The following is a 17702-nucleotide window of genomic DNA, read 5'->3' as shown; positions in this document are numbered from 1 at the left end:
GCATAGAGGTATGCATAAGAGATGATTATTTTATTATAAAAGTGTTACTTTTAGCATAATTGAATTTCATGCATAGAAGTATGCATAAAAGATATGGGAAGTGATAAGATATGATAAGATGCATATAAGATGAGTTAAGATGTGATAAGATGTGTATGGGATGAGATAAGAAGTGTATGAGATGAGATAAGATGTATATGGGTTGTGATAGGGTGAGAATGGATGTGATATAAAAGATTAGATATGAAGGCATATGGGGTTATATGAATGGGAATGTGAAAATGGATGTATGTATGTGGATGTGTGGATGTGGAGATGGGAGTGTGGATGTATGCATGTGAAAATGGATGTATGCATGAAGATGTATATGCATAGATGTGAATGTGGATGTAGACGTGGTTGTATAGAAGTGAATGTGGAATGTGGATATGGATGTATGTATGTATGTGGATGTAGATGTGGATGTATAGATGTGAATGGGAATATAGATGTGGATATAGATGTGAATGTGAATGTAGATGTGGATGTATGTGAATGTGGATGTAGATGTGGTTGTATAGATGTGAATGTGGAACGTGGATGTGGATGTATGTATGTATGTGGATGTAGATGTGTATGTATAGATGTGAATGGGAATGTGGATGTGGATATATGTGAATGTGGATGTAGATGTGGATGTATAGATGTGAATGTGGAATGTGGATGTGGATGTATGTATGTATATGGATGTAGATGTGGATGTATAGATGTGAATGTGAATGTGGATGTGGATGTATGTATGTATGTGGATGTAGATGTGGATGTATAGATGTGAATGGGAATGTGGATGTGGATGTATGTATGTATGTGGATATGGATGTATGAATGAGGACGTGATAGTGGATGTATGCATGAGGATGTGGATGTATGAATGAGGACGTGATAGTGGATGTATGCATGTGGATGTAGATGTGGATGTATAGATGTGAATGGGAATGTGGATGTGGATGTATGTATGTATGTGGATATGGATGTATGAATGAGGACGTGATAGTGGATGTATGCATGTGGATGTGGATGTATGAATGAGGACGTGATAGTGGATGTATGCATGTGGATGTGGATGTATGGATGTGGATATGGATGTGTATGTATGAATGTGGATATGGGATGTGGATGTATAAATGAGGATGTGAAAATGGAGGTAAGCATGTAGATGTGGATGTATGGATGTGAATGTGGATGTGGATGTGGATGTGGATGTATGGATGTGAATATATGATATGTGATGTGAAGGAATCTGAAGTGAAGAGATGGAAAATGATGTGATTGGATGAGTACACATATAAATGGAATGAGGAATAAGTAATGTGGATTATATGAGGGATAATGTGGAAAAATTAGAGTTAATATAGAAATTGTATTTGTAAACTGTTTGTAAATGCTGTTTGTAAATGGCTGTTTTATGTCAAGAATGCTGGGAAAGCATTTTGACTATCTTGTGATTAAGGTCGTGGAGACCTAACTGATAAAGTTGCAACTGCTGACGGAGAGTCAATGGAGGACGTCTCGCGTAGCAAGGTCGGCCGAGGTCTTGACCAGCCTCGGTTCGATTAAAATGGTGAGCTTCCGGTACGGTGAATGAGGGACCAAGGAAGCGGCCTATGAGTGAAGCACTAGGTCACCTGCGAAGGATCCTAGAGGGTGCTGACCATACGGTGCTCGGGCTCTGGGTCGCCTAGGATACCCACGCGTGCGTCGAGGAAGATATTGGAACAAGGAGTAAGAGTTGTTTTCTGAAACCGGGCATGGATCTGGTTGATTGACCTTGCTGGTCTTCAATGGATGAGTCCATGGCTCTTTTTATGGATCTGTTGGTTGATCTTGCTGATCTTCAACGAGAGTCCATCTTGATTTTTATAAGTGATTATATTGCCGAGTATTATGGGCTAGGAACTATTGAAAAGGCCCCTGTGTGGACAGGTGGTGAGCGTTCTAGTTGCCAATGATGCCATAGATATTCTGATGAAGGAATGATGAGAAATTATGAATCAACCGGATAAATTGGAAGATTGTGATCAGTGGTACTATGGTTTCATTAAAGGATTGTTTTAAAGTTAGCTGATGCTAAGAAAAAGGCAATTTTCATATTGGGTGTGTAAGTGGTGTGGCTAGTTTTATGTTTGCATGAACTTCCGGCTAGGGGGCCTTGGAACTCTTTTCCTTGGTACCCGGGACAAAACCTAACCAAATTCCAAATTGGATCCCATCACTACAGTGGTTGGGCGGTTGGCTAACCCATGGGATCGGATGGGGTTAGGCTGGACTGATGGATCCGTAAATCAAGATTTAATTTCTATTATTACGATAGATGAAGTAAATCCCGGATAGAAATTGTTCTATGGATAGGAATCAACAGCTGTGCCTCTTGATGGGGAAAAAAGCGTTGATCCCAATGATCCAAGTGCAAGTTTCTTCCGTGATTTGACCAAGTACCGTTAAAGGTGCAGTCAGATCAGTTGATCTGTAATGATCTTGACTGCGTTAGAGTAAAGAGTTATCCTGGTGGAATCACCCGTGCTTTCCGGTAAAGGAAGTTTTTCCGGGTTCGGTTTTGGAACAACCGACGGATTAGTCTCTTATCCGGATATCCGTGGGTGGGGCCCCGAATGTGGGACCCCTGTCCCGCGCGAGAAGTGCTACTTCTGCTGCTAGTATACCGAATCTGTTACTCGGTGGGAACAGGGACCTCACACATTTGAAGGTAGGGATATGGGTGTAAAGTACAAAGGTACCATTGGGTCACTTACATATTGAAAAATGCCTTGACTAGATTTTGTGACTCGGATTGAATAGGAGATTGTGATAGTCAAAAAACTATTTTTGGTTATTGTTTTCTTATTCGGTCTAGAATTACATCTTAGATCAGAACAAGAAGCATCCTACAATAAGACTTTCTTATACAAAGGTTAAGTACAAGGCAACATGTATTACTTAATGCGAATCAATCTAGTTAAGAAACATTTTAGGATTGAGAATGATTTTAGGAGACATATATATTTCTCAAAAAGGGAGTGACAATGTTGCTTTGCACAATAACAAGAGTTACATAGAAATTGCCAAGAGCAAGGTGTGCATAAAGAACATTGAGATACAATATTATTATATGCATGCGCTGCATATATTTTCACAAAGGCTCTTGGGAGAGATATGTTGGAGTACTTTTTGTTTGCGCGATATCTTTATCTACTCAGAATGGATCGAAGAGGTAGTTCATCATGTATAAGTGGACATTGAGAGGGGGTGTTAGAAAAGAATTTTCTTAATGCTCCCCCCTTGTGTTGTCTGTGTAAGTGTTGGATGTGCTCTATTTTTAAAGGCCCCCTATATAAGGAATAGTTGTTATGGTGTTCCTAGTTTAAACACTGGATGGTGGGTCCAAATGTGACTAGATGGTTAGGGGATGGCTTATGTAGACTTCCACTGATACATGCTTATGTAGGAGGCTACATGACCGCATTGGAAAAAGAAAATCAAGGACACTATTCTTGGGTTGTGGGGCTCGTTTAATGGTCTAGGTCATCTTAGATAGTTGTGGGAGTTACGCACAGTCTCTATGGAACTATGATGTAGTTTAATATTGTCCCAATTAGATGATATGGTTGGTTGGTCATTTTGGACCAAGTCATGGTTGTTGCCAACATGGTTGCCCTACATCCATGCTGACCCTTGACATTTAATAATAATGTAGTTTGTAGTCATAGCTTATGGTCATGGGAGCTACACACAACCTCTATGGAACTATATATTATAGTCTAATATGGTCCCAATCAGATGGTATTTTTGTAGTCTAATATTGTACTAGTCGGATGGTATGGTTGCTTGCTTGCTTGCTTGCTTTCTTGGTCATTTTGGACCAAGCCATGGGTTATGGACATGGCCAAACTACGTCCATGTGTGAGCACTATATATAAAGTAGTTTTTTAGCATTTATTTATCATCAAGTTCTCATAGTGTTCAAGCATTCTTATAAGCAAGACATCCTCCATCTAGAGTTTGTCTATATAAGATCCCTCTTATCCTTACAAATTATTTATTGTAAAACTTGCCAAACTATATAACTGTGTAGAGAGAGAAAATGAGAAATTTCTTGTTAAAGAATTCTCAAGAACTTGGTAAAATAAAAAATTTATGTAAGCAAGAATAGACTTTTACAAATGAGAATGGTCTCTCATGTGTAAAAATATTAAGAAAACTCCCATATGCACATTTTGTGTGCACTAACTAAGGGTTAGGATATTGAAAGATAAGTAATTAACCCCCGTGTGCACATTTTATGCACTAACTAAGGGTTAAGATATTGAAAGATAAGTTAGCAAAGAAATTAGACCATGCCTAGCCTAGTAAAAAATTTAATATAAAATGGTCAAGGTTTATATGGTAAAAGATAATTTAATAAGGGCCATGTCTAGGTGATATTAGGTACTAATCTCTACCTAGGATCTCTCAGCCATCTCCTAGATTTGGGCACCTAAAAGTGAGCACAAAGTGCCTAGTTTTGAGGGCATAAAATCCTCTCTTCCCAATTGAACTATTATGAATATTGCATATGTCTAGGTGGTTTCCATGGGATATTAGAATGTCATTATCATAACTAGCTCAAACTCAAGGATAATTGCTACTAAGCATGCACATCCCACTTCTTGATAGCCCCCATATTTTAATGCTTCACTACTTATGCTTGAGTGGTGTCCATGGGGGGATATTAGAATGTCATTATCATCGCTAGTTCTAAATCAAGGATAATTGCTACTACCTATGGCTATCATGCACATCCCACTTCTCGGTGGTGTCCATGGGTAGATATTAGAATGCCATTCATCATCACTAGCTCAAACTCAAGGATAATTGCTATTACTTGTGGCTATCATGCACATCCCAATTGTTGCTAGCCCCCATCTTTTAATGCTTCACTACTTGCACAAAATCTCGCTAAGGATTTTGTTAAAAAGATCACTATGGATTTGCAAAGAAAGTTCATGTATAGTTATAAAAGAGGGAATGCAATTAAGAGATATGACCTGTCACAAATTATGAGCAAGAAGCTAGACAAGAATAATTTCCCTGCTTGGAAATTTGGGATTGGGAGTTCATCACCATAGGTGATGAAAAGGAGCCAGAGATTGTTAAAGAAAATCCCACCCCATAGTAAGTACACACATATAAGGCATGGCATGAAAGAGCTAGAAAGGTGTTGTACAAGTTGTCTATCAATGTGATAGATAACCACCTGTACACCAGGTGAAAACATATAAAGCATGGCATGAAACAACCAAAAAGGTGATGTATTGGTTGTCCATCTGTGTGACAAACTCTATGATTATATATATATAAGATGTACAAACACCTTAGGAGACGGGATACTTTCTCCAACCTAAAGCAGGAAGAACTGCATAATGTGACCAGAGGGAAGCTGATTATAAGTGATTATTCGATGAAGGTTAAAGGTCTTGCAAGTACCCTTGCTTCTATTTCATCACCACGGTATGTTAAAAATCCTAATATGGGATTGATCATAGTGAAGTGCATAGATTAAGTATGATAACTAAGGTGGGTTGAACCACACAAAGAAAGCCCATTAGGACATTTCAAAGGTCATTTGGAGGGCCTTTTAGAGGAGAGAGAAAATAGAGCGCAACCAATGAAGAAGAAGCAAACGTAACGTTGAAAAATAGCTTAATTCATTGAAAAATTTCAAAAATTAGTCACGTTCACATTCAATGAGGGTATCTTTTTAAAAAAACGATCAAGTACACATTCAATGTGGGTATCTTTTTCAAATGAGGTAGAGTAACTTTATTAAATACAACTTGCGTCATCATTGGATAAGAAAAAGCACTTTGAAGCTAAACTTTGTAGACGCTTGAGTCTATACATTTCTTATGATTGTATTTTGATGTAGAATTTGGTGCTTTTAACATCACTATTGCATCTAGAGCAACCAAAAACCCCCCAAAAGGACTTTTGAATCACTTAAATCAAACACTTGGAGAGGTAGAAACGACCAAAAGAAGGGGAGAAGAGGCTCCTGCCAATTGGCGCGCATAGAGGCCTCCATGCTGGAGAGGTAGAAATGACCAAAAGAAGGGGAGAAGAGGCTCCTGCCATTTGGTGCGCATAGAGGCCTTCATGCCAAATGGAGGCCTCTATGCACGCCAAATGGCAGGAGCCTCTTCTCCCCTTCTTTTGGTCGTTTCTACCTCTCCATGTGTCTGATTTAAGTGATTCAAAAGTCCTGTTGGGGGTTTTGGCCACTCTGGACGCAATGGTGATGTCAAAAGCACCAAATTCTACACCAAACTAGCAATAAGTGTAGACTGTTAGGAGAGTAGCATTAAATTTTTGGAAAAGGTACCATATGAGACGTAAGTGCCTTTTGCAAACCCAAAAAGTTGAGGGCGACTTATAGCTAGTGCACATATTTCAATACCTTGTCAGATCCATTTTTTTATAACTTCCGATAGTTTCTTGTCAAGTACACATTTAATGAGGGTATCTTTTAAAAAAAAATTCTAGAGAGAAAATACGAGTTTGTAAATTTATAACAAGGCCCTAGAAATGACCTCCAAAATTTCCTAATGATTGCTAGAGAGAGAGAGAGAGAGAGAGAGAGAGAGAGATTAGCACACTTAACAATACTCTATTGCATATGTCATGAACCATACAATGAAACACTTTTAATATAGATAGACATTGATCCAATCTCCTTTACACATCATCATGACATGTGGAAATCACTTTTCCACATTCTTTTATATGGCTCTCACCATTCACACAGTATCCTATATGGCACTCTTATTTTTCCACAATATCTTGCACCTCTAGGGTGCATTCACACACTCAACCAAATAACCCATTTATTTTTTACACATTTCAACACAGTAGATCACGATGATATGGTATAGATGACCTTGAATAGTCTTGGCAAGGAATACAATCAGTTCTGGACCTCCATTGAAGTTTAAAATTTTTTAATTGATTTTCAAGAACTGATTACTCTCCTCATCTCTCTGAGGAGATGAATATTGGAGTCATCCTCCAAAAATTCACATGAGAAATCCTTCTACTCAACTATTGGTAGAGGGAGAGGCAGATCGTCGTCTAGAGGATGCAGTGATGGTGGTTGATTTAGAAATCAAAACTAGAAGCAAAACAACAACAAGAAAATAAGTGAAAGATGCCACTCTAGAGGTAGGGGGAGCCAGAGGTTGTTGGCGATGCAAATATCATAAAGTGCTCTTATAATGGCAGACTAGGGCACATTGCAAAGAACTGTTATAAAAATTAGAATAATATCAAAAAGTGAAGAGTTGCTCAGCAGCAACAATAAAAGCAACTATGCATCATCAAGGTGATGACATAAGTGAGCGATTATTTGTGATGCAGCACATTCTCAGTTTCACAAAGGAGATAATTGGTATGTGGATTATCCTACCTCTAGCCACGTGACCAATCATGGTGAGTGGTTAAGAGATATGTAGAAAATGTAAAAAACAAGGTATGTGGAAACATGTGATGATATCGGTATCCCATTGTGCATGTAGGTAAAGTGTCATTGTCTACGTAGGATGGGAAAATAAAGTTCTTTGGTAGATGCACTTCATGTTCCTAATATTATGAAAAACCTGGTTTCTATTGGACAGATGGGGTGGGTCTATAAGTGAGGTTCAATCCTCAAGGTGCTTTATGGAAAACTTTAAAAATCAATGCCATTTGGTTGCAAAGGGTAGCAAAAATGGTAGGATGTTTACTTTGGATGTTATCATGATTGAGGTGAAGGCAACCATGTTTACATATGCGGCAGTTATCATCACAGATATTGACATATGGCACAAGCACATTGGTCATATGAATATATAGTGGTTGAAGTCTATGTAGGTCCAAAAAAATATTATAAGTTTACCAAAGTTTAAGGTTAATGGTATGCACAAAGTATGTGAAGCATGCTAGTTTAGTAAATAGGTCAAACATGCTTTCTTACATGAAAAGGAAGTCAGTGTAAGGCCATTGTATATTATACATATTTTGATATATGGGAATCAACCAAGACTACAACAATTACAAGGTTATAGGTACTATTTAACATTCACTATGACCACACTAGGAAAGTGTGGGTTTACTTTATAAAGGGTAAAAGTGAGGTGTTTACTCAATTTTAGAGATTGAAAGCCTTGGTTGAGAAGAAAAAAGGGCCTAACATCATCAGATGATGGGGAGAATATTTCTCCGACGAGTTCAATGATTTCTTGAGAAAGCATGGAATCAAGAAGCGGCCATTCACATATAGGTACAGTCAACAATAGAATGGTGTTGATTTCTTGATAAAGCATGGAATCAAGAAGCGGCCATTCACATATAGGTACACTCCACAATAGAATGGTGTTGATTTCTTGAGAAAGCATGGAATCAAGAAGCGACCATTCACATATAGGTACACTCCAAAATACAATAGTGTTGCAAAAAGAAAAAACAAGCATATTGCAAAAGTTTCTTGTGCCTTGATGTTTGAAAAGAATATACCAGATTATTTTTAGACTGAAGCAATAGCAATAGTTTACATTATGAACATGACTCCCACCAGTAAAATGATGTTCATGTCATGACACTTGAATAGAAGTTTACAAGCATAAAACTAGATGTTTCTCACTTGAAGTGTTTGGATGTATTACATAGGTGTATATTCCTAATGAATTGAGGACCATGTTGGATCCAAGGGAAACGAAATGCATCTTGATTGGTTATGCTTTGGAGTAGAAAAGTTATAGATGCTACAACCTTGGCTACGCATTGGAGAAAAAAGGTTATGGATGCTATAACCCTACCACTCATGAGATGTGAGCAAGCAAAGTTATTGTCTTTGATGAGATGAGTAGCTAGTATACACCAGGGAAGGCAATCGAAGATGTAGATGTAAGAAGTAATGATATTGTCCCACATGTAACCATCAATCTCAAGTGCTTAGTGGACCTAGAGAGTCCTCTACTAGTAGATCCAGCGTTATTCCAGGCAGGTTGAAGATAGATGCAAGAAATGTAAATGCATCATCTCATTATACCACTAAAGGTGTGTTGGTACACATAATGTATCACATGCAAAGAGAAGGAAAAGGTAGATCAACCATTTGTGCCTAATCTATCACAACAAATCACTCTTATGTGGATGTTGACTCTAGTGCTCTGAGCAGAGCCTTGATGAGGAGCAACAAATCACTCTTATGTGGATGTTGACTCTAGTGCTCTGAGCAGAGCCTTGATGAGGAGCTTGGAATTCTTCTAGTGGAGTTACTCCTGGTGAACAAAGAACCACGGACCACGGCTATTTTGAGTTCACTCGATAATGATCCAAGTGTATGCAATTAGATATCCTATTGATAGGTTAAAATATAATGAATATACATCCCATCGCTATGCTTACATGGTTAAAGAAATATGGGAGATAGAGCCAATTTATTTGAGGAGGAATGGGAAGAGGCCATGTGGATAAGGAGAGTGACATCATTAAATACAAGTATGACATGGAAATTAGTACCTATACCTAAGGATAAAAAGATGATAAGTGGGTATATAACGTCAAGCATAACTTAGATGGATCTATGAATAGGTATAAGGCAAGACTGGTTGCCGAGGGTTATGCACATAAAAATATGGCATTGACTATGAGAAGACATTCAGTCCAATGCAAGAATGGCAACCATGAGAACTACCATTACTGAGAGGTCTTTCTTTACATTAGATGGAATCTGTAAAGAATGCATTCTTGCATAGTGATTTACAAGAAGAAGTTTACATGATGCTACAACCACCAGGTTATGAGAGCGATGCACATTTATATTTTGTGTGTGTAGGTTATGCAAAGCCTTATAAGGCTTGAAATAGGCACCTAGAGCATGGCCAAACAAGATCGAGGAGTATCTTATGACCATTGGATTTCAGATATCCAATGCATATTTTTACTTTTTGTAAAAAAAAGGCAAATAGAAGGATCGTGGTGTTAGTCATTTATGTCAATAACTTAATTAAATTATCACTAGTGATAGTGATGTTTATATACATAACGTTAGGATGCTTTTGAAGTGAAAGTTTGAGATGAGTATTTTCTTGGTGTAAAAGTTGTGAGATCGCTTGATTATTATAGAGGCAGTACGGCTAGCTATACGACTATTTCAATGCCATTGGAGAAGAACACTAAACTTTTGTAGACACAAGTGGGATTTTGGAGGATCCCACTATGTATAGGCTCATAGTGGGTAGCTTGACCTACGTGACCATTGCTAGGCTATATTTGAGCTATGTTTCTGAACTCATGAGTCAGTTTATGCAAGCCTCTAAAAAGCCACACTTGGATGTAGCTAGATGGATTCTTAGATATATTTTATGGATTTTTTTATGAGAATATTAGAGAGATACTACATGGGTATACAGATGATGATTAGGCTAGTAATGTCACAAACAAGAGAGATCTACCACTGGATTTATGTTGAAGTGTTATTGTGAGTTGGAGCAGCAAGAAACAGTTGATAGTTACCTTATTGGTATAGAGGTAGAGTACAAGGGTGTTACTATATAAGGTAGCTTCATTTTAGAAGCTACTTGTTTATATGAGTGAGCCCACGAGTAGGGTTGTGATGTCATTTATTTTGACAACATGAGTAGCATATAGTAGTAACCCAGTCAATCATGCTAGGATGAAGCACATTGAGGTGCATTATCATTTTGTGAGGGAGAAGGTTCTAGTAGGTGATGTGGATTTGTATATGTCAACACACAGAGGATCAAGTACGATCAGGTGGCTAACATCTTCATAAAGGCATTGGGTACTAAGAAGCTCCATAAGTTTAGGAGTTTACTTATAGTGTGTAGAGTTAAGCTCGAGAAGGGGGAGTATTGAGATATCGAGCTCATTGATGACCTACCTGGGTGATAGCTTCTACATTTACGCCATTGGTTGGGTTAGTGAGATTTTATGCAATATACTGCTAGTGCTATATGATAGCCACTTTCGTGTACTAGAGTTATGGCATAGATATAGCACTGGTTTATGTAGTTTGGTTCACACTATGGACCGACCTTTGTATTGATAGAGAGAGAGAGAGAGAGAGAGAGAGAGAGAGAGAGAGAGCATTGAATGGGGAAGCACACACACACACACCCCTTTCAACCCTTACAAAATACACATGCCACACACACACACCCCTTTCAACCCTTACAAAATACACACACACACACACACCTTTGTATTGATAGAGAGAGAGAGAGAGAGAGAGAGAGAGAGAGAGAGAGCATTGAATGGGGAAGCACACACACACACACCCCTTTCAACCCTTACAAAATACACATGCCACACACACACACACACACACACATCCCCTCCTCCTCCTCCTTTCTCCTCCCTCCCTCACACACACACAAACACTACAAACATTGGCTTTATTATGCTAACACTATGGGCACAAGGGGTTTTGGATATGGTATTTGAGAGAGAGAGAGAGAGAGAGAGAGAGAGAGAGAGAGGAGTCATGTTTTGGTGGTGTTTTATAAGACAAAAGGAGAGAGAAATGCTAGAGAAAAATGAGGTGTATGGAGTTTTAACTAAATATCCTTCGAAAAATGAGGTACATGTCAAACTTGAAAGATATGTTTCATGTGCGAAAATGAGTAGGCCAAAAACTTTGCAATCGAATTTCTTATGTGAATTGTACTCTAAGCTTGAAAAGTTCCATTGGGTGTCCTTTTTAACATAGATCCAAATTCTTTGTAGTTTTTTATTCTATTGACATGAGAAAGAGTACTCACAACTTGTATGATAGAATAGCATAGAATCCAAATTCTTTGTAGTTTTTTATTCTATTGATATGAGAAAGAATACTTACTTGTATGATTGAATACAACCAATTTAATTAAGTGAGATCCAAGTCAAGGCAATGCAAAAAGCAGGTGCAAAGTTCTTGATTTTTTCAGTTGAATTCTTGCAAGATCCAAACTCCTAGGTTATTTACCTGCATGTCCTAGCACAACTATAAGTGTATTCTCAACATGTTTTGTTGCCACAAGAGAACCTGTGAACTCCACTTGTTGCTATTTCTCTTTGAAAAGGTAGCCCACATGGAGAGAGAGAGAGAGAGAGAGAGAGAGAGAGAGAGAGCCCCTTGCACCTCCTCCGCCACTTTCTTCTTCTCTTGCACTTGCTCAGGGTGTGTGAGTTTCACACACAACACCCCCCCAGGCACAAGTTTCTAGGTTCTCTCGCTTCATCTGCCACCTTGGCTCTCTCCCTTGGAGGAGTCGCTCCATCTACCCTCACCGATCCAACTCACAGATGACATTGTACTTCTTTAATAGCAGGCAGCCTTGGTTGGCAACCCGGGCTAGATCACCGACATTCACTTCATGGGAAAGGGCTACCTGAGGATAGAGTTTGACTACTGGATCCTCAAGCGTCGTTGACCAAAGCCCACTCCAGTACATGAGGCACAAGGAATACTTGCCAGCCCTTCTAGGCGATTGGCAGGATCTTTGGTGAGGTAGTTGAGGCACTCCTCATACTTGCCTCCTTCATCACCCAAACTTGTGCAAGAGAACGAGACTCTCATTGAGTCTATTCATCATGATCTTATGGTTATTGTTGAGAAATATGGTGCCATGGAGCACACCAAAGGTAGGGAGAGAGTTTAAGTCTAGCAAACAACCTCATGAGATATCCCACATGAGCTAACAAAGCTAAGTTGTACTACTCACCTCATATAAAAGGAATTATTTTTAAGTTTTCTATAAGTATACAAGTCTCAATCTTGTAACCTAACTGAACTTGAGTCTAACACTTAATTACTTTGATTACAAGTGCACTTAAGCTTCACCCACCTTAGCACAACTCACCTCCATCACCATAGCCATTCACATGGTACTCACATTTCTCAACATGATGGTATCAAAACCTTCCCTCTCCTCGTGAGACTTTCCATCAAGTTTCTCACTCTCCCAACACATTTCATCGCCTCTTTAGCTTAATTACACCACATTAAGCACTAATCTCAATTTATCCCCAAATCTTATCCTCATCTCTACTTGTGGTGCATACTTGCAAAGCTTCGCATTGCCTATCCCCTCCACCATTTGCCAACCTCTTTTACGGGCATCTTTAGCACCTCAAGACGTTTCTCCTCCTCATAGAATTAGCAAAATTTATTGCCATTAGCTTACGCTATGCAGAAACATAGCTAATTGTTATTTTGAACCATTCACCTCCTACACTTTAAATTGGCCTAATTCCTTTTAGATGTGTCTACAACATGCTATAAGGAGCCTACAACTCAAGTTGGAGCTCATTCCATCCACCACGAGTGTGAGCACAAGAGGTGAAAAAACAATCACTTAATTTGAAGCAAATCTGTACCTTTTTGGTTGTTGAGCTAGTTTTTTTTACATAGGACACTTGTCCTCATCATTAAGGACAAGGCTATGCCAAAAGCACCATTGAAAACTTCAATGGTGAGCTCAATTGAACCCTCCAAGTTTCTACTTCTCTAATATCCATGTTTAGTCCTTATACACTCTCATTAGCAACTATTTAGCAAAAATTGATGTAATTAAGGATCGAAATTGGAACCTTTGGGTTGCATTAGCCTTTTATAAGCATCAAATCTCATCCTCTGGCATTTGGGATATTTCCAGGAAACATTTGAGCATATTTCACCGCATTGTCACATTGTAAGTGACTAGACACTGCCTAAGTGTAAACTTGGGGAAGACCTTTGCAAATGATGTCAAGAACAATGAGTCAACTAAAAAAATTCACCGGGTAAGGGTTCCATACCTGGGCTACACAAATGAAGTATTCCATGCACAAAAAGCTATAGAAACTCATTAAAGACAATGCACTTGCTAATCCTAATAATGAGTGGATAGAAAAGGATGAGCAAACACTTTCACTCATCGGGCTATACCTAAGGCCTCATCTTATCCATCATATAGACTCCAAGGAACACGCTAAAGATGCATGGGAAGAGTTGAGTCAAGTATTTAGAACCAAAGCCAAAAATCAAGAAATTCATCTCAAAATTGAGTTCTATGGGCTAGAAATGAACTTCACTCAATCGCGCTAGCACAATTTATTAGCAAGATGAATAGCATAATGACACAACTAGATGACATAAATGCCAAGATAGAAGATAAAGATGCATTAGCCATTCTCTTAAAAAGCATGCCAAAAGAGTACAATATATTGGTGATTACACTAAAAATTTTGCCAGAACCAGCCTTTGAAAGATGTGTCTCCTCTCTTCTTAAAGAAGAAAAAGAGCTAAAGCAAGGAAGCACAACTGTGGAATACGCACTCTTCAACAAAACTACCAAGAAATGCTTTCACTGTGGAAGGATGGAACATTACCAAAGCAAACACCGACTCAAGCACAAGCCAAAGTGTGACTATTACAAGAAGCTAGGACACAAAGAAGAGGAATGCAAATTCAAGAACCAAGAGGCCAACTACATGGAGTCTTCATCGAGCAAAGAGGAGATTCCCGAATGGCAGACTCTTCTGAGTGCTACATAAAAAAACCTCACTACCCAAACCTATCTTTCAACCTATATGTAAAAAAGAGTCACCATATGAGTAGACACCCATCTCATCTCATTTATGTTGTTTCCACCACACCTTAAGTAGCTATGTTGGCACTAAGGGGGGGTGATAATGACATGTTATAACCAAACCTTACCACCTGAGAGTAGCAAATCAAGCACCTAGGGGAGGTATTGGAGTTATAAACCTCATATCTAGCCACCTTGCATTAGCCTAAGAATATGGCACCAATGGGTTGTGTTGAGAAATATGGTGCCATCATGGAGCACAAGGAAGATAGGGATTGCGTGTAAGTCTAGCAAACAACCACATGAGCAAGTATGAAATATTCTACATGAGATAACGAAGCTAAGTTGTACAACTCACCTCATATAAAAGGGATCATTTTCAAGCAACCAAATCAAGCTAGCTCTCAAGTCTTTCTATGAGTACAAGTCTCAATCTTATAATCCAACTAAACTAGCCAAGGCGATTAGCCTGTGCCTTTAGCCTTCCCTACCAAATTTGAATTGCAACATCCTCAATAACATCTTCACCTTTTGGGAGGCAACAACTACAGTGAGACTTATGAGGGAAGACATGGATGGTTTGCTTCTGGACTTCAAGAAAGCATATGACAGAGTTGGAGAGTGTTTTGCCATTTCCCGCTTGGTGCGGTAGGGATGCCCCCTCGTACCATTCATATTCCTTTTCGTGGATTAGGACATGAGTTCCTTTCTTTAAGTGAGATACAAGCCTCTAGGGGTTGTTGTGCTTGCCCATTCCCACCATGGAGGAGTTACTGGATGCAAAGTTCGTAGATGACACTATTGAAGGAACAACCAGAGCTAGGGTTTTCCAACTACAACTATGGTGGGTGAAAGTACATGATTGCAGCAATGATGTAGAGAGAGAGAGAGAGAGAGAGAGAGAGAGAGAGAGAGAGAGAGAGAGAGATGGAAGTACACGTGGGCCAAAATGCACAACTTAATGAGAATTAGATTAGATTGATGATATAAAGCCTTACACCAAGTACAATGCTTTTGTAGGCATGTAGCCTTATCTTCTAACCCAAACAAATCACACATAATAAATACATAAACGACACAAGGTAAACACTTATCTTATCTAGATAACAGGGTGTTCACACGCATATAGGCACACTTCGCATACATGGGATGTTCACACCTAAATAGATGTTCCCACCTATACAAAAAATATAGATCATATTGACATGTATACGTGGTGGTGGACATACAGGACACAAGAGACTTCGAAATACCCAACCAACCCCCCTTTGGAGCGAAGGTGGTATCTTATGAAGTGGCCTTCATACTGGTGATTTGGACTCACTCACACCACGTGATACAAAAGATCATAGTAGCCATACCTGACATGATACAACAAATCATAGTCCAGCCTGTAAACGGAGCTTTGACCACACATAAGATTCCTCGGTCCTTCTAGATTACCCCCTGACTCAAAATAGGATTAACGAGAAAATTAGAGAGCCTTTTGTAATATAAGGTGGTACAAACATTTAGGCCGAGAAGCACACGGGAAAACATAACATACAAGATTATTTTTCAGATTTCGAGAGACATCCCAAGTAGAGAACCCTAACTCACACACATAACATGGAAATTATAAATTCTGGGACAATCAAGGTGAATTCCCCCCTCGGTGCCGATGGTGTCACCTTTTTCGACATCTTTTCCAAGAAATTCAAACTTGCATCGTTTTAGACTCGAGAGCCAGGACACAAGACCCCAAATGGCAAAATTCTAAAGCAGAAGAGAGAAGTTTCCAAATTTTCGTCAATGCATAGGCTTCAATTGATGTAGGAAGGCCAATTTTGAGAAAGCCCCAAAATTGGGTAACTATTAAAGCTTCAATTTGAGCATTTTCTCCATGATTGAGAAAAGCCCCCAATTTCTAATACTATGGATGCTTCAAATTTGATGCTAAGGAATGATTTTTTTTCTTAAAAACCCCAAATTTTAAGCATATGATTTTACCAAAAAAATATTTTTATTTGATGCAAGAGCTTTATTTTTTTTTTTAAGAAATCCCAATTTTTTGTGAAATACAAGGCTTCAATTGACTGATTTTCTATGTTTGTAGGAGATGTGACAGGCTACACTAGTAGATGCCAAGCTTGCGGTACAGTGCTGGCCACTTTACAGATGTTAATGTGAGTGAACTTTATTGATAAAATTAGAGTTAGAGATGAGAGTATATGAAAATCTCTAAACAATTAGAAAAATATAGAGAAAATAAATTTGCGATAAAAATAGCATCTTTATGATAGAGATCTCCAAAAGTAGGTCGACTTTTACACACGGCTTACTTTAGTGAAATGGCTCGTGCTGAGTTGTAGACAATGCCTATTCTTGTAAGTTTAAGTATAAACTCGACTATATTCTGGCAAAAAACCAGAGTTACAGCGGCTGCAAGTTGCATGCCTGTACCTACATACAAGGAGCCAGAACAGGCTGAGACAGGTAAACGTCTTCAGAGGGATTATCAATTTCTCTTATTGTTTTCTTTATATGGTTTAATTATTTCATGTGTGTATGTGTGTGTGTGTGTGTGTGTGTGTGTGTGTGTGTGTGTGTGTGTGTGTGTGTGAGAGAGAGAGAGAGAGAGAGAGAGAGAGAGAGAGATTAAACATGATTTGTAAAAATTGCAAGTTCCTTGGATGAAACTCTCTTTTCTTTCCATCTTCTCTTTTCTCCTGTGATGAGAAGATGTATTGATTGTATCAAATTACTTCATACTGTAATAATCATCGAAATACTTATATGTGAGACCACGGGTCTCACATATGGGAGGAGGGGCAAATTGGACCCAATGCTTTTGTCTTGTGTTAGTAAATATTTTTTCGTTTCAGTTTTTCGTTCAATTCTTCTTCTAAGGTTGATGTATTAACTTCTTTTTAATCTATTTAAAGTAATTATAAATTTGTTGAAAGGTTGTACTTGGAAGAAAAGTCATGTAATAGTGGTATCAGAGCCACAGGCCAAGTACAAGATCTTTTCACATGCTTGGGGAAAGAAAATCAAAGATGTGGGCTATGGACTAATCTATTAATATTTAGACTATAGTGC

The sequence above is a fragment of the Cibotium barometz genome, chromosome 40, assembly GCF_041138505.1.
Source record: "Cibotium barometz isolate CiBa-2024 chromosome 40, ASM4113850v1, whole genome shotgun sequence".
NCBI lineage: Eukaryota > Viridiplantae > Streptophyta > Polypodiopsida > Cyatheales > Cibotiaceae > Cibotium > Cibotium barometz.
The sequence above is the reverse complement of the archived record's forward strand: the minus strand, read 5'-3'. Positions refer to the sequence as shown.